At 46.2% G+C, this 20,132-nt stretch overlaps 7 non-coding genes and 1 pseudogene across 7 annotated transcripts; all 8 read left to right on the top strand.

Moving 5' to 3' along the window:
* The first annotated feature begins 392 nt into the window (after positions 1-392).
* On the top strand, positions 393-583 carry LOC141219787 (U2 spliceosomal RNA). Its single transcript, XR_012288166.1, has one exon. It is a non-coding gene; the product is annotated as a U2 spliceosomal RNA (small nuclear RNA).
* Positions 584-6,947: 6,364 nt separating this feature from the next.
* LOC141219646 (U2 spliceosomal RNA) lies at positions 6,948-7,154 on the top strand (annotated as a pseudogene).
* A 1,115-nt stretch (positions 7,155-8,269) lies between these two features.
* On the top strand, positions 8,270-8,460 carry LOC141219786 (U2 spliceosomal RNA). Its single transcript, XR_012288165.1, has one exon. It is a non-coding gene; the product is annotated as a U2 spliceosomal RNA (small nuclear RNA).
* Positions 8,461-9,569: 1,109 nt separating this feature from the next.
* LOC141220173 (U2 spliceosomal RNA) lies at positions 9,570-9,760 on the top strand. The gene has a single exon (XR_012288544.1). It is a non-coding gene; the product is annotated as a U2 spliceosomal RNA (small nuclear RNA).
* Positions 9,761-10,872: 1,112 nt separating this feature from the next.
* Positions 10,873-11,063, top strand: LOC141219785 (U2 spliceosomal RNA). The gene has a single exon (XR_012288164.1). It is a non-coding gene; the product is annotated as a U2 spliceosomal RNA (small nuclear RNA).
* A 1,118-nt stretch (positions 11,064-12,181) lies between these two features.
* Positions 12,182-12,372, top strand: LOC141219784 (U2 spliceosomal RNA). Its single transcript, XR_012288163.1, has one exon. It is a non-coding gene; the product is annotated as a U2 spliceosomal RNA (small nuclear RNA).
* Positions 12,373-18,512: 6,140 nt separating this feature from the next.
* On the top strand, positions 18,513-18,703 carry LOC141219783 (U2 spliceosomal RNA). Its single transcript, XR_012288162.1, has one exon. It is a non-coding gene; the product is annotated as a U2 spliceosomal RNA (small nuclear RNA).
* Positions 18,704-19,818: 1,115 nt separating this feature from the next.
* Positions 19,819-20,009, top strand: LOC141219782 (U2 spliceosomal RNA). Its single transcript, XR_012288161.1, has one exon. It is a non-coding gene; the product is annotated as a U2 spliceosomal RNA (small nuclear RNA).
* Positions 20,010-20,132: the final 123 nt, after the last annotated feature.

The following is a 20,132-nucleotide window of genomic DNA, read 5'->3' as shown; positions in this document are numbered from 1 at the left end:
TTATATACCTGTGCACAGCAGCAGCCACCTTCAGTCTGCTGCTGGACAGCCAGCAGCAGCAGCAGCAGGAGAGGTATGTAATCAGGAGCCCTCCTGCTAAGGGTAGACAGCTGCTCGTTCCACCCCACCCCCCGCCTTAATTGGTTCTCCTCCCTTCCAACGGTGTTGAGGCGGGTGGGAACAGCAGGGGGTGAAGGTGCTGTGTTTAAAGAGGTGGAGTTATGCAGATCTAAAACGCGTGGATTGCAGCAGCAGCAAGCCGAAAAGTGCAGGCATGTAAGGGATCTAGAGGTTGACAACATGTCTTCTTAACGGGAGTCCAGGAGCTCATCTCCACAAATGGACTTTTCAGGATCCTTGGGTGGCTCCGTAGTTTGAAACCAATTCTGGTTATCGCTTCTCGGCCTTTTGGCTAAGATCAAGTGTAGTATCTGTTCTTATCAGTTTAATATCTGATACGTCCCCTATCTGGGGACCATATATTAAATGGATTTTTAGAACAGGGAGATGGAAAAAGAGCTTGCTCTGTCCACTCCACGCATTGACCTGGTATTGCAGTATCTCCAGGACCGGTGCACCCCTTCTTTAATGCAGTTTCTAAAATCAGAAAGAATTGAATTCAATGTTTTTTGTTCATTTTGCTTGTTTGTCGGATTTTGGGATGGACTCTTTGGCTTTGCTTTTCTTCTCCTCATTGGATTTTTCATGTTCAAAGTTGCAGAAGCCAGATTACAAGCTCATTTTGGTTCAACTTCAGCAACTGTGCATTGCATTGCCATGTAATGTGATGCAATGCTATCTTTCTAGCTCTCCCTTTTTACTTCCTTTTGGATAAACAGACATATTAGGCAAGCATTTTGGAGCTTTCACCTAAATAACTACAGGTGGTGAGATAAGCTGCACAATATAATTGACCTTTCAGTATATTGTTGCACACACACCATCTATTTAGCAAATGCCCTTGTTATCAACAGCAGCCTTTTAAACTCACCTGAGCTAACAGGTATGTGCGCTGGTTACTCTGCTGCGCTTAAAATTTCTTTTTTGGTTTGCTACAATGCCTTTTCTGAAACGTTGTCTCCTTCTGCTGGAACACTGACTTCTTTCATTTAATGCCTGCAGACTATAAAAGAGAACCCAACCCAAAAAGTTTGGTTGATTAGTCTGTGGCATTCTGTTAAACTGTTGCTTATGGCGGTCTCTGTGAGCTTCTCAGCGACATTCAGCCAGCCAGGTATCCTGCCTGCAGTAGATGGAATGTGGCAATGGAACGCTGGCTGCGCGTGTCATAATAGGCTCTGAGCCTTTATATACCTGTGCACAGCAGCAGCCACCTTCAGTCTGCTGCTGGACAGCCAGCAGCAGCAGCAGCAGGAGAGGTATGTAATCAGGAGCCCTCCTGCTAAGGGTAGACAGCTGCTCGTTCCACCCCACCCCCCGCCTTAATTGGTTCTCCTCCCTTCCAACGGTGTTGAGGCGGGTGGGAACAGCAGGGGGTGAAGGTGCTGTGTTTAAAGAGGTGGAGTTATGCAGATCTAAAACGCGTGGATTGCAGCAGCAGCAAGCCGAAAAGTGCAGGCATGTAAGGGATCTAGAGGTTGACAACATGTCTTCTTAACGGTAGTCCAGGAGCTCATCTCCACAAATGGACTTTTCAGGATCCTTGGGTGGCTCCGTAGTTTGAACCCAATTCTGGTAATCGCTTCTCGGCCTTTTGGCTGCGATCTGTAGTGGGTTGCGTCATTTGGCCAAGGTGATCTAGGTGGATCTTTGCACTCGGCCTTCTGGATCTTGGTCCAGCTGCTGCTATTGGGTGTGGAGCAAAGTCTAGATTTGCCTTTTCTTCCTGGAGGACGGTTCTTTTTCGTGGTGTGGAGGTCGGTAGGACGAAGAGGATTGAAATCCGGGTGGAGCTGCGATCTGCTGTGTCGTTTTTTTTCCTGATCATCTGTGGAAAAAGAAGGAGGAAAAGAATATGGAATCGAAGAGGCCATTTGGAGGTAGGAGGGAAAATTGGGAGAACAATTCCAATGACTATTTTTCAGAGGATTATCCTTTGAAGGATACACTCCGTTTGTTGGTGGCTCCTGGTTATCGGCAGGAAAAGGATTCCGAGTTTATCTTCAGAGAGATTTGTAAATTTCTGAAGATTGAAAAGGAGGATCTTTTTTGTTTTCAATCCTTTTTTTCGAGAGGGATATATGATTTAACTTTAATGGGGAACTCTCAGTGTGAAAGAGCCTATACTCTCTATGAAGTTAATAGGGAGAACGAGCTTTTTGTTGGAGTGAGAGTGATTCCCTCCTTTCAGTTCTCCATGAAACTGCTAACAATACATTTGTTCAGTCCATTTGTTACTGATAGTGAAGTAATAAACTATCTAAGTGCATATTGTGAGAAAGTTATCCCAAGAAAACGTGGGGAAACTAGGTTCGGAGTGTGGAACGGAAAAAGGGTTTTTCTGGTAGCCTTCAAGAAGGACCCAGAAGAAGAAGGTGGGGTACTTAGACCACCACCAAATGTCTATGTTAATCGTAGCCGTGGATATCTGTTTTTTTCGGGTATGCCTAATTACTGTTATGGGTGCCGTAAATATGGACATTTGGATATTGTGTGCAAAAAGTGTTGTAGGTGTCCCGGTTCAGCTCATCAGGAGGATGCATGTCCAAATAAGAAGAAAGGAGGCGAGGAGGAGATGGATACTTCATCAGAACATCGGCAGAATGAAGCCGAGGATGGTGAGGAAGCAAGTGAAAAGAGAACTGATGAGCAGGAAATGGAGGAGGTGAGAAAAGTAAAGAAGAAGAAAACACCGGAAGAAGAGAAGAGAAAGAAAGAAGAGAGAGGGAGGAGGTCGGAGGAGGATGAGAAAAGAAAGATGGAAGAAAGGAAGAAGGAGAAGGAGTTAGAAGAAGATAAGAACAGAGAAGAGCAGAAGAAAGAAGGTCGGGAGAAGGAAGAGCAGAAGAAAGAAGAAAAGAAGAAAGAAGAAAAGAAGAATGAAGAACGGAGGATTGAAGAATTGAAGTCTGTGCTGGTGGGTGTGGGACAATTAATGCAGAAAGTCCCTCCACCAAGCAAAGAGAGTAATATAAAAGAACAAGGGGGTGAAGTAAAAAAGGGAGGCGCAGGGGGAAAGGTGGTGGTAGTGAAAAGTCAAAGCCTGCCTGTAATAGGGCCTTCCCCTAGGGAGATTTTATCTCAGAGTATACCCTGTGGTCAGGAAAGGATGGATTCATCAAAAATTTTGAAAAGAAGTGTAGATGATAAAGAGCGTGGTGTAGGGCCATGTGTAGTAAAAGTATTTGCTTGTGAAAAGGATTTTGACATTTCCAGTACATCAGAGTCGGAAGGGCTGAGTATCGATGAAAGTGCTTTGCAATCCGATGAGGGCGGGGGAGATAGCCCGGTGCCAGTCACTAAAAGATGATCAGGGCGGCTTCCCTGAATGTTCAGGGTTTCAATGACTTATATAAAAGAACTGTGATTTATGACTATTTTAATAATGAAAATTTTGATTTTGTATTTCTTCAAGAATGTAATTTGTCAAAGAAGTTAAATTATGATTTTTTACGGGGTATATGGAAGGGTAATTTATGTTTTTCAGGCGGGAATGAATTCAGAAGTGATGGGGTTGGTTTTATATGTTCCAGGGAATGGGAGATTACCAACTACGAAGAAATATACCCTGGTAGGATTCTAAGAGTGGATGTAGAAAGGAATGGGAAGAAATATAGATGTTTTAATATTTATGCCAATACAGAAAAAGTTTTAAGGTTACATTTGTTTGAAATTTTGCAGCTTTTTATCCCAGGTGTAGTTCCAGTAATTTTAGGGGGAGATTTTAATTGTCAACTAAATAATGTAAAAGATGGTTCGGTTTCTTGTCTCAAGGGTATTTTATCTTCTTTTAACCTAAAAGATGCTTGGTGGTTGGACGGGCAGAAGAAGGAGTATGAAATTACTTGGGAAGGAAGAGGTTGTTCCTCGAGAATAGATTATTTGTTTATATCCAAGGATTTTACTTGTTCTAATTTTAAAACGCATAAAGCACCTTTTTCTGATCATAGAATAATTGAATGTACACTGATGGTAGAGGCGGATGAGGGAAAAAGGGCGTCTCATTGGAAACTGAATGTATCATTGTTACAGCATAAGGAGGTAAGGGAGGATTTTAAATTTTTCTTTGAGAAACTGAAATTAGAAAAGAAATGTTTTGACTCTACTTTTAAATGGTGGGACTACATGAAAAAGGAAGTTAAATTATTCTTTATGGAAGTAGGCAAGAGGAAAGCTGCGGATAAGCGACAGTCATACAATAACCTTAATGCAAATCTACAGTGTCTGTATCAGTTTAGGAATAATGGAGTTAATGTGGAGGAGGAAATTATGGTGACGAAGGAAAAAATTCAAAAATGTCTGAGAGAAAAAGGAAAAGAAATTATCTTTAATTCTCGTGTGAAGGTGTTGGAGGAAGACGAGAAATGTACTAAATTCTTTTTTAAAAAAATCTGTGAGAAAAAGGCCTTTATGGGGGTTTTAGAGGGGGAAAGGAGTTTGGAGGGGAAAAAGATGAAAGTGAAAGAATTTTATGATAACCTGTTTTCAGCAAAAAATACAGATAGGTCTTTGAAGGAGCATTTTTTAGGAGGGTTGGATAAGTGTTTTACTAAGGAAAATAAATTATTATTATCAGAGGGTATTTCAAAAGAAGAAGTTTTTAATACAGTTAATACATTGCAAAACGGTAAGACACCAGGGTCGGATGGGTTACCCATTGAGTTTTATAAAATATTATGGGATATTGTGGGGAATGAATTTTATGAAATGTTTTTAAAAGTTGAGTCTTTATGTCGTGTCCCGGAGTCATGGTTGGAGGGGGTAATTGTTTTATTATACAAAAGAGGTGATAGAGAATTGCTAAAAAACTGGAGACCGATTACTCTTTTAAATACAGATTATAAAGTTTATGCGAAGCTGTTGGCAAATAGATTAAAGAAAGTGGTGAGTTCGGTGATAGATATAGACCAAACGTGTGCAGTTCCAACGCGGAAGATCAGTGACTCGTTGATTTTAATTAGAGACATAATATGGGATGTTTCCGATAGAAGACAGAAGATGGCGTTAATTACTCTGGATTTTGAAAAGGCTTATGATAGAGTCGCCCATGATTTTTTATTCGATGTTTTAAGGAGAATGCGTTGCCCGGATGATTTTAGTAAACGTATTAAATCCTTGTATCAAGCATGTTTTAGTAAAGTATCTGTAAATGGGTTTTTATCTGGAAGTGTAAAGATTAATTGTGGGGTGAAACAGGGATGCCCCTTATCCCCTATTCTTTTTATCTGTGCGATTGAGCCTCTTTTAACTGCTTTTAGGAAAGACAAAGTGATTAATGGTTTTTTTATTCCTGGGAGTTGGGGAGAGCAGGTTAAAGTGGTGGCTTTTATGGATGATGTGACTGTTTTTGTAAAAGATTTAAGAAGTATGAATAGGGTTTTAAGAACGGTTGAATGGTTTGGGGCGGCATCAGGTTTTAAGATCAATTTGGAGAAATCTGGTGTTTTAACGATGGGCGGTTTTATCTTAGAATCCGATTGTAAATTATTGAGAGTCTTTGAAGCAAAGATTTTAGGCATCTATTTTTCGGAAGAGTGTGGAAATGTAAAAAATTGGGAATCACTGTTGGAGAGGGTTAGGAAAAAGGTGTCTTTTTGGAATCTGAGAGAGCTAACGTTGGAAGGGAAGATTTTAATTATCAAGCAGGTTTTACTCCCAATGATTTTATATGTTGCAACCATTTTTATTCCACCTGTCAATGCGATGAAAAAAATTATTAAAGTATGTTTTAATTTTTTATGGAGATCAAAAATGGAAAGGGTTAAGCGCGAAGAATTGTATAAGCCAAAAAAGAAAGGTGGTAAAGGTTATCCTGATATCAAAGCCTTTTTATATGCAAAGTATATGGCAAACTGCATAAATATTTTATTAGGGTCAGAATCGAAGCTTAAAGCCTTTTCTATTTATAATTTGGGTTTCTATATAAGAAAATATAAGTGGGTGGACATGAGATTGAATAGACCTTATAGATTTTTACCCCCAAGTAACTATGTTGTGCTGGAAAAGATTTTGAGAGATTATGATCTAAAAGGTTTTGATCTTAAGGTACTGAGGTGTCATAAAAAGATATTACAAGTCTTGGAAGGAAGGTTAAACACTAGTCCAGTGGAGCACTTTATGCCAAAGATAGTGGACAGGATTTGGCTGAATGTAAACTATGTGTTCTTATCAAATGAACATAAAGATTTGTTATGGTGTATAATAAAGGATTGCTTACCGACACGAGAATTTCAGCATAGACGTGGTCTTGTTCGTTTTGAAAAATGTCCAAGACAGAGATGTGGAGGTAGTGAGACTCCTATGCACGTATTCTGGAATTGCGAGTTTGCACAAAAAGTCTGGAGGAAAATGTGCAATCTGATTAAAGCTGTGAGTAATGTTAATTTTTTAGATTTTAACAGGGTGTTCTATGGGATGGGTGTAAAGGAAGAAGATTTTAAGGTGGTGTGGGTGATTATAACATGTGTAAAGATGGCAATTTGGAAGGTGAGAAACATTTTGATTTTTAAACATAATGAAGTGTCTGTTGAACAGTGTATTAAGTTGTGTCTAAGTTATTTATTTATGTATTTTTGGAAGGACAAAATGGTTTTGGGCATAAGAAAAGCAGATGTATTGTGGAAGCAAAATGAATGGAATATACTTACTGTGTAGCCTTTGTTGTCATTGAAAATCTTTTTCTGGAAAAATACAAATATTAATTACAGGGAAAAAAAAAAAGTTAAAAAGAAAGTTAAGAAAAAGGAAAGAAGGAAATATATATGTATATATATATATATAAAAAAAAAAAAAAAAAAAAAACACGATGATGGATTTGAGTCTTGGTTTTTGCTTTTAAAGATGTAAGACTTTGTAATCTGAGTGTAAAAAAAAAAAAAAAATCTGTTCTTATCAGTTTAATATCTGATACGTCCCCTATCTGGGGACCATATATTAAATGGATTTTTAGAACAGGGAGATGGAAAAAGAGCTTGCTCTGTCCACTCCACGCATTGACCTGGTATTGCAGTATCTCCAGGACCGGTGCACCCCTTCTTTAATGCAGTTTCTAAAATCAGAAAGAATTGAATTCAATGTTTTTTGTTCATTTTGCTTGTTTGTCGGATTTTGGGATGGACTCTTTGGCTTTGCTTTTCTTCTCCTCATTGGATTTTTCATGTTCAAAGTTGCAGAAGCCAGATTACAAGCTCATTTTGGTTCAACTTCAGCAACTGTGCATTGCATTGCCATGTAATGTGATGCAATGCTATCTTTCTAGCTCTCCCTTTTTACTTCCTTTTGGATAAACAGACATATTAGGCAAGCATTTTGGAGCTTTCACCTAAATAACTACAGGTGGTGAGATAAGCTGCACAATATAATTGACCTTTCAGTATATTGTTGCACACACACTATCTATTTAGCAAATGCCCTTGTTATCAACAGCAGCATTTTAAACTCACCTGAGCTAACAGGTATGTGCGCTGGTTACTCTGCTGCGCTTAAAATTTCTTTTTTGGTTTGCTACAATGCCTTTTCTGAAACGTTGTCTCCTTCTGCTGGAACACTGACTTCTTTCATTTAATGCCTGCAGACTATAAAAGAGAACCCAACCCAAAAAGTTTGGTTGATTAGTCTGTGGCATTCTGTTAAACTGTTGCTTATGGCGGTCTCTGTGAGCTTCTCAGCGACATTCAGCCAGCCAGGTATCCTGCCTGCAGTAGATGGAATGTGGCAATGGAACGCTGGCTGCGCGTGTCATAATAGGCTCTGAGCCTTTATATACCTGTGCACAGCAGCAGCCACCTTCAGTCTGCTGCTGGACAGCCAGCAGCAGCAGCAGCAGGAGAGGTATGTAATCAGGAGCCCTCCTGCTAAGGGTAGACAGCTGCTCGTTCCACCCCACCCCCCGCCTTAATTGGTTCTCCTCCCTTCCAACGGTGTTGAGGCGGGTGGGAACAGCAGGGGGTGAAGGTGCTGTGTTTAAAGAGGTGGAGTTATGCAGATCTAAAACGCGTGGATTGCAGCAGCAGCAAGCCGAAAAGTGCAGGCATGTAAGGGATCTAGAGGTTGACAACATGTCTTCTTAACGGGAGTCCAGGAGCTCATCTCCACAAATGGACTTTTCAGGATCCTTGGGTGGCTCCGTAGTTTGAAACCAATTCTGGTTATCGCTTCTCGGCCTTTTGGCTAAGATCAAGTGTAGTATCTGTTCTTATCAGTTTAATATCTGATACGTCCCCTATCTGGGGACCATATATTAAATGGATTTTTAGAACAGGGAGATGGAAAAAGAGCTTGCTCTGTCCACTCCACGCATTGACCTGGTATTGCAGTATCTCCAGGACCGGTGCACCCCTTCTTTAATGCAGTTTCTAAAATCAGAAAGAATTGAATTCAATGTTTTTTGTTCATTTTGCTTGTTTGTCGGATTTTGGGATGGACTCTTTGGCTTTGCTTTTCTTCTCCTCATTGGATTTTTCATGTTCAAAGTTGCAGAAGCCAGATTACAAGCTCATTTTGGTTCAACTTCAGCAACTGTGCATTGCATTGCCATGTAATGTGATGCAATGCTATCTTTCTAGCTCTCCCTTTTTACTTCCTTTTGGATAAACAGACATATTAGGCAAGCATTTTGGAGCTTTCACCTAAATAACTACAGGTGGTGAGATAAGCTGCACAATATAATTGACCTTTCAGTATATTGTTGCACACACACCATCTATTTAGCAAATGCCCTTGTTATCAACAGCAGCCTTTTAAACTCACCTGAGCTAACAGGTATGTGCGCTGGTTACTCTGCTGTGCTTAAAATTTCTTTTTTGGTTTGCTACAATGCCTTTTCTGAAACGTTGTCTCCTTCTGCTGGAACACTGACTTCTTTCATTTAATGCCTGCAGACTATAAAAGAGAACCCAACCCAAAAAGTTTGGTTGATTAGTCTGTGGCATTCTGTTAAACTGTTGCTTATGGCGGTCTCTGTGAGCTTCTCAGCGACATTCAGCCAGCCAGGTATCCTGCCTGCAGTAGATGGAATGTGGCAATGGAACGCTGGCTGCGCGTGTCATAATAGGCTCTGAGCCTTTATATACCTGTGCACAGCAGCAGGCAACTTCAGTCTGCTGCTGGACAGCCAGCAGCAGCAGGAGAGGTATGTAATCAGGAGCCCTCCTGCTAAGGGTAGACAGCTGCTCGTTCCACCCCACCCCCCGCCTTAATTGGTTCTCCTCCCTTCCAACGGTGTTGAGGCGGGTGGGAACAGCAGGGGGTGAAGGTGCTGTGTTTAAAGAGGTGGAGTTATGCAGATCTAAAACGCGTGGATTGCAGCAGCAGCAAGCCGAAAAGTGCAGGCATGTAAGGGATCTAGAGGTTGACAACATGTCTTCTTAACGGGAGTCCAGGAGCTCATCTCCACAAATGGACTTTTCAGGATCCTTGGGTGGCTCCGTAGTTTGAAACCAATTCTGGTTATCGCTTCTCGGCCTTTTGGCTAAGATCAAGTGTAGTATCTGTTCTTATCAGTTTAATATCTGATACGTCCCCTATCTGGGGACCATATATTAAATGGATTTTTAGAACAGGGAGATGGAAAAAGAGCTTGCTCTGTCCACTCCATGCATTGACCTGGTATTGCAGTATCTCCAGGACCGGTGCACCCCTTCTTTAATGCAGTTTCTAAAATCAGAAAGAATTGAATTCAATGTTTTTTGTTCATTTTGCTTGTTTGTCGGATTTTGGGATGGACTCTTTGGCTTTGCTTTTCTTCTCCTCATTGGATTTTTCATGTTCAAAGTTGCAGAAGCCAGATTACAAGCTCATTTTGGTTCAACTTCAGCAACTGTGCATTGCATTGCCATGTAATGTGATGCAATGCTATCTTTCTAGCTCTCCCTTTTTACTTCCTTTTGGATAAACAGACATATTAGGCAAGCATTTTGGAGCTTTCACCTAAATAACTACAGGTGGTGAGATAAGCTGCACAATATAATTGACCTTTCAGTATATTGTTGCACACACACCATCTATTTAGCAAATGCCCTTGTTATCAACAGCAGCCTTTTAAACTCACCTGAGCTAACAGGTATGTGCGCTGGTTACTCTGCTGCGCTTAAAATTTCTTTTTTGGTTTGCTACAATGCCTTTTCTGAAACGTTGTCTCCTTCTGCTGGAACACTGACTTCTTTCATTTAATTCCTGCAGACTATAAAAGAGAACCCAACCCAAAAAGTTTGGTTGATTAGTCTGTGGCATTCTGTTAAACTGTTGCTTATGGCGGTCTCTGTGAGCTTCTCAGCGACATTCAGCCAGCCAGGTATCCTGCCTGCAGTAGATGGAATGTGGCAATGGAACGCTGGCTGCGCGTGTCATAATAGGCTCTGAGCCTTTATATACCTGTGCACAGCAGCAGCCACCTTCAGTCTGCTGCTGGACAGCCAGCAGCAGCAGCAGGAGAGGTATGTAATCAGGAGCCCTCCTGCTAAGGGTAGACAGCTGCTCGTTCCACCCCACCCCCCGCCTTAATTGGTTCTCCTCCCTTCCAACGGTGTTGAGGCGGGTGGGAACAGCAGGGGGTGAAGGTGCTGTGTTTAAAGAGGTGGAGTTATGCAGATCTAAAACGCGTGGATTGCAGCAGCAGCAAGCCGAAAAGTGCAGGCATGTAAGGGATCTAGAGGTTGACAACATGTCTTCTTAACGGGAGTCCAGGAGCTCATCTCCACAAATGGACTTTTCAGGATCCTTGGGTGGCTCCGTAGTTTGAAACCAATTCTGGTTATCGCTTCTCGGCCTTTTGGCTAAGATCAAGTGTAGTATCTGTTCTTATCAGTTTAATATCTGATACGTCCCCTATCTGGGGACCATATATTAAATGGATTTTTAGAACAGGGAGATGGAAAAAGAGCTTGCTCTGTCCACTCCACGCATTGACCTGGTATTGCAGTATCTCCAGGACCGGTGCACCCCTTCTTTAATGCAGTTTCTAAAATCAGAAAGAATTGAATTCAATGTTTTTTGTTCATTTTGCTTGTTTGTCGGATTTTGGGATGGACTCTTTGGCTTTGCTTTTCTTCTCCTCATTGGATTTTTCATGTTCAAAGTTGCAGAAGCCAGATTACAAGCTCATTTTGGTTCAACTTCAGCAACTGTGCATTGCATTGCCATGTAATGTGATGCAATGCTATCTTTCTAGCTCTCCCTTTTTACTTCCTTTTGGATAAACAGACATATTAGGCAAGCATTTTGGAGCTTTCACCTAAATAACTACAGGTGGTGAGATAAGCTGCACAATATAATTGACCTTTCAGTATATTGTTGCACACACACCATCTATTTAGCAAATGCCCTTGTTATCAACAGCAGCCTTTTAAACTCACCTGAGCTAACAGGTATGTGCGCTGGTTACTCTGCTGCGCTTAAAATTTCTTTTTTGGTTTGCTACAATGCCTTTTCTGAAACGTTGTCTCCTTCTGCTGGAACACTGACTTCTTTCATTTAATGCCTGCAGACTATAAAAGAGAACCCAACCCAAAAAGTTTGGTTGATTAGTCTGTGGCATTCTGTTAAACTGTTGCTTATGGCGGTCTCTGTGAGCTTCTCAGCGACATTCAGCCAGCCAGGTATCCTGCCTGCAGTAGATGGAATGTGGCAATGGAACGCTGGCTGCGCGTGTCATAATAGGCTCTGAGCCTTTATATACCTGTGCACAGCAGCAGCCACCTTCAGTCTGCTGCTGGACAGCCAGCAGCAGCAGCAGCAGCAGGAGAGGTATGTAATCAGGAGCCCTCCTGCTAAGGGTAGACAGCTGCTCGTTCCACCCCACCCCCCGCCTTAATTGGTTCTCCTCCCTTCCAACGGTGTTGAGGCGGGTGGGAACAGCAGGGGGTGAAGGTGCTGTGTTTAAAGAGGTGGAGTTATGCAGATCTAAAACGCGTGGATTGCAGCAGCAGCAAGCCGAAAAGTGCAGGCATGTAAGGGATCTAGAGGTTGACAACATGTCTTCTTAACGGGAGTCCAGGAGCTCATCTCCACAAATGGACTTTTCAGGATCCTTGGGTGGCTCCGTAGTTTGAAACCAATTCTGGTTATCGCTTCTCGGCCTTTTGGCTAAGATCAAGTGTAGTATCTGTTCTTATCAGTTTAATATCTGATACGTCCCCTATCTGGGGACCATATATTAAATGGATTTTTAGAACAGGGAGATGGAAAAAGAGCTTGCTCTGTCCACTCCACGCATTGACCTGGTATTGCAGTATCTCCAGGACCGGTGCACCCCTTCTTTAATGCAGTTTCTAAAATCAGAAAGAATTGAATTCAATGTTTTTTGTTCATTTTGCTTGTTTGTCGGATTTTGGGATGGACTCTTTGGCTTTGCTTTTCTTCTCCTCATTGGATTTTTCATGTTCAAAGTTGCAGAAGCCAGATTACAAGCTCATTTTGGTTCAACTTCAGCAACTGTGCATTGCATTGCCATGTAATGTGATGCAATGCTATTGTAGCACCCTGAGGATTCGGCTGCTACAGGGGTATTGCACCTCAACCCAGAGGTGTGATATTCCACTCCCGGGTAAGGATGGAGTGTGGAACTGAGCTCGGTAGGCTGCATGCACTACACACATCCCATTTCCGGGGAACAGGCCGACGGTACTCCCACTTAGAAATGTGCAGGTACGACCGAGTCTGTTCCTGGCTGGAGTGGGAGGGGGGTGGTACATCCCATGTAGTGTAGGGGCAGATAGGGGGAGCAGCCTGGGTAAAGATAGGAGCTCATTGGGTGCTGGTCACCTGAGCTCACACATAGAGGGTGTATATAAGGTGGGCACCAACAAAGAACAGGGTCAGATGCAGAGAACAAGTCAGTTGGAGACAGCAAGACAGCTGCAGAGGAGCAGACAGCAAGCAGAGAGGAAGTCAGCCTGCAGCAAGGGAGAAAAGAGAGAGACCCAGAGGAACAGAAGAGAGGACTCTAAGATCCCAACTAAAATCCCCGGGTGAAGAGTCGGCATCAGGGTACCGGAACCCAAGCTGGTGGGGGTAAAAACATTCCCCAGCCAGAGACCGGAGACCGTGGGCAGCGTTTGCCACGGTCACCCACCACATCCACCCCGAAGGCACACCACATGAAGGGTCAGGGAACCCAGGGCCAAGGGTGTCCCAACAGAAGGCCCGAGGGAGCTGGACCTAGGTGGATCACTGGTGGGGACGGCCAGAGAACGGGACAGAAGGAGAGCTCAGGGCCACGCTCCGGACTTGTTTGGGGGTTGGCTGGATCCAGGACCTGGTGGACGCAGCACGGCTCGGGTGGTCACTCGAAGCTGGAGTGACCAGTACAACATCTGCAGTAAGTAAACACCCTTAACTGCACAACCCGACTCTGTCTTCACTGCCGTCTGCACTGCACCACCACAACCCCCATCCTCTGCACCTGTCCCCTCTGAGGCTATACCCCTCCCGTTGGGGGTTATACCATCACAAGCTGCACCTACACCATCAGCCTCAGCGGACCCTGCTGCAGCGGCGGCCATAGTGACCGCAATACAACGGGTGGCGTAGTCGACATTAAGAACTTATTAACATCTGTAGGACTGCCACATACAACTGAGTTTGACACCCTGGGCACGGACCGGGTCATAGCCACTCGGAGACTACAACCCCCATCTGATCCGGCTCCGGATATTCCCATAAAGAATATGGCCCAGGGGGCGCGTCAACTTTGGCGTAGTCGGCAGGATTACGTGCCCGCAACACCCGGGTACTGCGTGCCTGAAGAAAAGTGCAAGTTTACCTCAGAAAGAAGTCTCCCGCCGGTTCCGGAGGGTCCACGCCATCGGACCCCATCACAGGTCGTTTCCCGCCGATTGTCCGTCATTTCCAGCTTGTTCCCGCCATCTGCAGGGTTTCCCGCCACTGGGCGACGCTTCCCGCCAAATCCGAAGATTTCCCGCCTTGGAAGAGCAGCGGACGCCATTATGGGCGTGCCAAAGGAGGGCAAGAGGCCGCCTCCCATCGTGGGCCAGGACAGAAAATGGCGCCAAAAGTGGAAACCGCCCCCACCAACAGAGACTGTGATGCTAGAGGTGTCTGTCAGCGTGAAAGAACCGCCCCTGGAGCTGACAGTCACCCAGTGGCCCCGGGACCGCCCTCGAAGTGGGAGGAGACGAAAGAAAAGAACGAAGATGGGTACCGCCTGGAGCAGTCTGGAGCGAGCGCACCCGGAGGCAAGAAGTCTAACGAGGAGTAGCGGAGAAGCTTACCCGGATATGGAGAGAAAGCAGAACAGCACCGGCCCGCTGGCCAGGAGTCTGCTAAAGACCGAGGAAGGAGAGCAGAGCAGCACCGGCCCGCTGGCCAGGAGCCTGCTGGAGGAAGAGCAGAGCAGCACCGACCCGTTGGTCAGGAGCCTGCTAGACACCACGACCCCACTAGGCCTAGTGGAGGTCCTTGCACAGCTCCCCCGAGACCGGGAGTGTGCACAGACTGCCCTGGAGGGCCTCGCACGGAGGATGGCCCGGGTACAGCGCGAGATATTGGCGGAATGGAGCCGAGAGATGGCCCAGCAAACCAAGGCCCGGAGCACGCCAGCCAAGATGAGGAGACAGACCGCCTCTGAGGATGGCGCGGGAGGACCCAAGGTCGGAGACGGCGCCGAGAAGGGAGCCGAACGCATGGAGGCAGGTAAAGGGGACGCCTATACCCCAAGCCGTGAAACCGCCCACCTGCCCCAGCTCCCCGTCGCAGAGCCCGAAAGTCCCCCTGCTGTGCCCGTAGCCGCCATGTCACCGCTATGGACTAGGCCCCGACCGGAAGCCGCCGCAGCGACCCCTGTGACGTCACGCGCCTCGACCCGGAGCGTGACAAAGCAGGAAATACCACCAGCCTGGTCGCAAGGCCTAGTACCCCCGGGCGCCGCATCACCAACAGCGCCCCCTACCTCCGCGGAGCCTCCGGCCTGGTCGCAAGGCCAGGTAGCCCAGGGCGCCGCCGTATTAACGGTGCCCTTCACCTTCCAGGTGCCCCAGGCCTGGCCGCAAGGCCTGGGCAACCCGGGCGCCACCACCACCGCGCCCGCGCCCGTAAAACCAAGGGTGCCGCGTCTGGGAGAGGACTTGTTTGCCCAGCACACGTGGCCGGACGGGCAGCCTTTCATCTGGCCCCAGAAGTATTACGAACTGGAGCACCAGAGGAGGGTTGGGGCCATGTGTGCACCCCTGATTCCGGCTCCGAAGCCCGTAATAAGGATCTCGCCCCCGCTAGCGGAAGCGCAGTTTGAGTGGGACCCCACCGGAGAAGACCTAATGGGGTTCACTCAGGAAACCCGGGCAGCTGCAGCGGAGCGTGCTGAGTGTTGCCGACAGCAGCTCGAGGAGTTCGCAAGGGAGCGGAGAGAGAGGCGGGTCCGAGAACAACAGGCCCAAATAAGGAGCGCCGAGCAGAAGAGCCGGACCAGGAGGGACCCCCGTGCAGCGCACAGTCCCCGTACCACCGGGACTGTAATAAAGTTCAACCAGCAGCATGGGTGGGGCTTCATTAGAGACAACAACACCCCCGGCGACGTCTTTGTCACGCGCAGAGACGTGGAGTCCCATCTGCCGGAGGGGCACAGAGGTCGTGACCTCTACATCGGAGACGAGGTCACCTTCACCCGGCACAAGTGTGCCAAAGGACCTTACGCCCTCCACGTACACCGCCTGACGGAGGAGGAGTTGCGGTGCGAGGAGGAGGAGCAAGAGGACCCGGACGGGTCTGAAGTTACAACCAGCTATAAGCAAAGAGCAGGAGGAAGACGCCGTTGAGTGCGGCAGAGCAGTGATGTAAATAGTTACCCGACCGGGTATCAAAGAGACTGTTGCAACATATATATAGTCCCCGTTGGGACCAGCTGAGTGCAACATATATATAGTCCCCGTTGGGACCAGCTGAGTGAACTGTTTACCCGTTAACCCCTTAATCCCACAGGCTGAGGACTGTGAGCAGCCATTCCCTTCCCTCTACCTGGCCGAGGACTGAGAGCGGCCAACTTCCCTGTATATAGTTGCGCTTCCTAAAGCGCCCCCTACCGGTTTTAGAGGAAAAACCATTTTTCTAAGAGACTGTCGCACTTTTCCCGGACACACGTTGCACAGTGTCCGGAGGAGGAACCTGAAACAAGAGACGACGAGAATGTTTATATGAAAAGTTTTATATATATATAATGTTTTATATGTTTTATTATGTTTATATGAAAAGAAAAAAATTGTATGTTTTGGTGTTGTTTTATGTCTTACAGCCCGAGGACGTGCTGTGATTTACCAGGGGGGAATGTAGCACCCTGAGGATTCGGCTGCTACAGGGGTATTGCACCTCAACCCAGAGGTGTGATATTCCACTCCTGGGTAAGGATGGAGTGTGGAACTGAGCTCGGTAGGCTGCATGCACTACACACATCCCATTTCCGGGGAACAGGCCGACGGTACTCCCACTTAGAAATGTGCAGGTACGACCGAGTCTGTTCCTGGCTGGAGTGGGAGGGGGGTGGTACATCCCATGTAGTGTAGGGGCAGATAGGGGGAGCAGCCTGGGTAAAGATAGGAGCTCATTGGGTGCTGGTCACCTGAGCTCACACATAGAGGGTGTATATAAGGTGGGCACCAACAAAGAACAGGGTCAGATGCAGAGAACAAGTCAGTTGGAGACAGCAAGACAGCTGCAGAGGAGCAGACAGCAAGCAGAGAGGAAGTCAGCCTGCAGCAAGGGAGAAAAGAGAGAGACCCAGAGGAACAGAAGAGAGGACTCTAAGATCCCAACTAAAATCCCCGGGTGAAGAGTCGGCATCAGGGTACCGGAACCCAAGCTGGTGGGGGTAAAAACATTCCCCAGCCGGAGACCGGAGACCGTGGGCAGCGTTTGCCACGGTCACCCACCACATCCACCCCGAAGGCACACCACATGAAGGGTCAGGGAACCCAGGGCCAAGGGTGTCCCAACAGAAGGCCCGAGGGAGCTGGACCTAGGTGGATCACTGGTGGGGACGGCCAGAGAACGGGACAGAAGGAGAGCTCAGGGCCACGCTCCGGACTTGTTTGGGGGTTGGCTGGATCCAGGACCTGGTGGACGCAGCACGGCTCGGGTGGTCACTCGAAGCTGGAGTGACCAGTACAACATCTGCAGTAAGTAAACACCCTTAACTGCACAACCCGACTCTGTCTTCACTGCCGTCTGCACTGCACCACCACAACCCCCATCCTCTGCACCTGTCCCCTCTGAGGCTATACCCCTCCCGTTGGGGGTTATACCATCACAAGCTGCACCTACACCATCAGCCTCAGCGGACCCTGCTGCAGCGGCGGCCATAGTGACCGCAATACAACGGGTAGCGTAGTCGACATTAAGAACTTATTAATATCTGTAGGACTGCCACATACAACTGAGTTTGACACCCTGGGCACGGACCGGGTCATAGCCACTCGGAGACTACAACCCCCATCTGATCCGGCTCCGGATATTCCCATAAAGAATATGGCCCAGGGGGCGCGTCACTATCTTTCTAGCTCTCCCTTTTTACTTCCTTTTGGATAAACAGACATATTAGGCAAGCATTTTGGAGCTTTCACCTAAATAACTACAGGTGGTGAGATAAGCTGCACAATATAATTGACCTTTCAGTATATTGTTGCACACACACCATCTATTTAGCAAATGCCCTTGTTATCAACAGCAGCCTTTTAAACTCACCTGAGCTAACAGGTATGTGCGCTGGTTACTCTGCTGCGCTTAAAATTTCTTTTTTGGTTTGCTACAATGCCTTTTCTGAAACGTTGTCTCCTTCTGCTGGAACACTGACTTCTTTCATTTAATGCCTGCAGACTATAAAAGAGAACCCAACCCAAAAAGTTTGGTTGATTAGTCTGTGGCATTCTGTTAAACTGTTGCTTATGGCGGTCTCTGTGAGCTTCTCAGCGACATTCAGCCAGCCAGGTATCCTGCCTGCAGTAGATGGAATGTGGCAATGGAACGCTGGCTGCGCGTGTCATAATAGGCTCTGAGCCTTTATATACCTGTGCACAGCAGCAGCCACCTTCAGTCTGCTGCTGGACAGCCAGCAGCAGCAGCAGCAGGAGAGGTATGTAATCAGGAGCCCTCCTGCTAAGGGTAGACAGCTGCTCGTTCCACCCCACCCCCCGCCTTAATTGGTTCTCCTCCCTTCCAACGGTGTTGAGGCGGGTGGGAACAGCAGGGGGTGAAGGTGCTGTGTTTAAAGAGGTGGAGTTATGCAGATCTAAAACGCGTGGATTGCAGCAGCAGCAAGCCGAAAAGTGCAGGCATGTAAGGGATCTAGAGGTTGACAACATGTCTTCTTAACGGGAGTCCAGGAGCTCATCTCCACAAATGGACTTTTCAGGATCCTTGGGTGGCTCCGTAGTTTGAAACCAATTCTGGTTATCGCTTCTCGGCCTTTTGGCTAAGATCAAGTGTAGTATCTGTTCTTATCAGTTTAATATCTGATACGTCCCCTATCTGGGGACCATATATTAAATGGATTTTTAGAACAGGGAGATGGAAAAAGAGCTTGCTCTGTCCACTCCACGCATTGACCTGGTATTGCAGTATCTCCAGGACCGGTGCACCCCTTCTTTAATGCAGTTTCTAAAATCAGAAAGAATTGAATTCAATGTTTTTTGTTCATTTTGCTTGTTTGTCGGATTTTGGGATGGACTCTTTGGCTTTGCTTTTCTTCTCCTCATTGGATTTTTCATGTTCAAAGTTGCAGAAGCCAGATTACAAGCTCATTTTGGTTCAACTTCAGCAACTGTGCATTGCATTGCCATGTAATGTGATGCAATGCTATCTTTCTAGCTCTCCCTTTTTACTTCCTTTTGGATAAACAGACATATTAGGCAAGCATTTTGGAGCTTTCACCTAAATAACTACAGGTGGTGAGATAAGCTGCACAATATAATTGACCTTTCAGTATATTGTTGCACACACACCATCTATTTAGCAAATGCCCTTGTTATCAACAGCAGCCTTTTAAACTCACCTGAGCTAACAGGTATGTGCGCTGGTTACTCTGCTGCGCTTAAAATTTCTTTTTTGGTTTGCTACAATGCCTTTTCTGAAACGTTGTCTCCTTCTGCTGGAACACTGACTTCTTTCATTTAATGCCTGCAGACTATAAAAGAGAACCCAACCCAAAAAGTTTGGTTGATTAGTCTGTGGCATTCTGTTAAACTGTTGCTTATGGCGGTCTCTGTGAGCTTCTCAGCGACATTCAGCCAGCCAGGTATCCTGCCTGCAGTAGATGGAATGTGGCAATGGAACGCTGGCTGCGCGTGTCATAATAGGCTCTGAGCCTTTATATACCTGTGCACAGCAGCAGCCACCTTCAGTCTGCTGCTGGACAGCCAGCAGCAGCAGCAGCAGGAGAGGTATGTAATCAGGAGCCCTCCTGCTAAGGGTAGACAGCTGCTCGTTCCACCCCACCCCCCGCCTTAATTGGTTCTCCTCCCTTCCAACGGTGTTGAGGCGGGTGGGAACAGCAGGGGGTGAAGGTGCTGTGTTTAAAGAGGTGGAGTTATGCAGATCTAAAACGCGTGGATTGCAGCAGCAGCAAGCCGAAAAGTGCAGGCATGTAAGGGATCTAGAGGTTGACAACATGTCTTCTTAACGGGAGTCCAGGAGCTCATCTCCACAAATGGACTTTTCAGGATCCTTGGGTGGCTCCGTAGTTTGAAACCAATTCTGGTTATCGCTTCTCGGCCTTTTGGCTAAGATCAAGTGTAGTATCTGTTCTTATCAGTTTAATATCTGATACGTCCCCTATCTGGGGACCATATATTAAATGGATTTTTAGAACAGGGAGATGGAAAAAGAGCTTGCTCTGTCCACTCCACGCATTGACCTGGTATTGCAGTATCTCCAGGACCGGTGCACCCCTTCTTTAATGCAGTTTCTAAAATCAGAAAGAATTGAATTCAATGTTTTTTGTTCATTTTGCTTGTTTGTCGGATTTTGGGATGGACTCTTTGGCTTTGCTTTTCTTCTCCTCATTGGATTTTTCA

The sequence above is a fragment of the Phyllobates terribilis genome, unplaced genomic scaffold (assembly GCF_046119375.1).
Source record: "Phyllobates terribilis strain yellow unplaced genomic scaffold, ASM4611937v1 Scaffold_277__1_contigs__length_2500907, whole genome shotgun sequence".
Lineage (NCBI taxonomy): Eukaryota > Metazoa > Chordata > Amphibia > Anura > Dendrobatidae > Phyllobates > Phyllobates terribilis.
This window is presented reverse-complemented; position numbering and strand designations above follow the sequence as displayed.